This window comes from Pongo pygmaeus, chromosome 9 (assembly GCF_028885625.2).
Source record: "Pongo pygmaeus isolate AG05252 chromosome 9, NHGRI_mPonPyg2-v2.0_pri, whole genome shotgun sequence".
In the NCBI taxonomy this organism is placed as follows: Eukaryota; Metazoa; Chordata; class Mammalia; order Primates; family Hominidae; genus Pongo; species Pongo pygmaeus.
The window spans coordinates 43,118,283-43,119,276 of NC_072382.2; positions in this window are offsets into that span (position 1 = coordinate 43,118,283).

The window sequence follows — 994 nt, forward strand, 5'->3', positions numbered from 1 at the left end:
CATGACACTTTTCTAAACAATTAAACTAAAATAATTTGTTTGGCACTATCAATAACATCCTTGCCCAAAACATTTGTCGTAATATTTCAAGGCCAGGAAAATATGTGTTTAAAAAACAATTAAACAGTTGACAAAATTTGGGCTTCACTGAGTGAGTCAAAGTAACCTCTTGATGATTCTCCCTTAGTTATATTGCCTCTACTGAGTTTAATATAATAAGCCCAGTGCTTGCTCTGGGCAAAAATGTCAAGTTTAGATAATCAGTCTGTCACTCAAAGTCCTTTACATTTTGTTCTTCCCTTTTCTTTCCATTCTTGTCCTGCATATATTCATCAAGCACCTTGGCTTTTGTTTTCTTTTGATTTGTTTTTAGCCTTATTGACTTACAAGCAGTCCTCCAAAATCACAGATTCCTCTTTCTTGCCCCTAGTCCATGGCATAAGTTGTTCAATTTCCCTTGCCCTTGTATAAACCTAAAGAAAAATCAGGATTTTCAGGGTCATTTCAAATTCCACATTAAAATACTAATGTTTGGGTTACATAGTCTCCTCTGTACTTCTTTTCTTTAATAATACTTTCTTTTTCATATTCTACTATTTCCAATACTATCACAAAAGAGTAGGAAAATAAATATGTAAAAATAATTATAAAGTATAGGTGTTTACCTGAGCTATAGTCCCTGAAGATAGCCATACACAGTTATCTTCTTCTCTACATGTAATCACTGCCCCTTTCATTGAGTTGAAAAGTTCATTTTCCCTTCCATGGGATCTGGACTGGCTTTGCCTGCAGTCCAGACTGACCTTGTGACACGGTTCTTCCAATAGACACTTCAGGTCCGTGCTCAGCTCTTACAAGGACTGGCAGCTTTCACTTTCAGTCTTTTCTTGAAACCAGCTGCCACATAAGAACTTCAACTTTCCTGAGACCTTCAGGCTGTAAAGAAGCAAGCGCCCATGTAGAAAGACCTGGTGGAATAGCTCTGTAAGTGAAG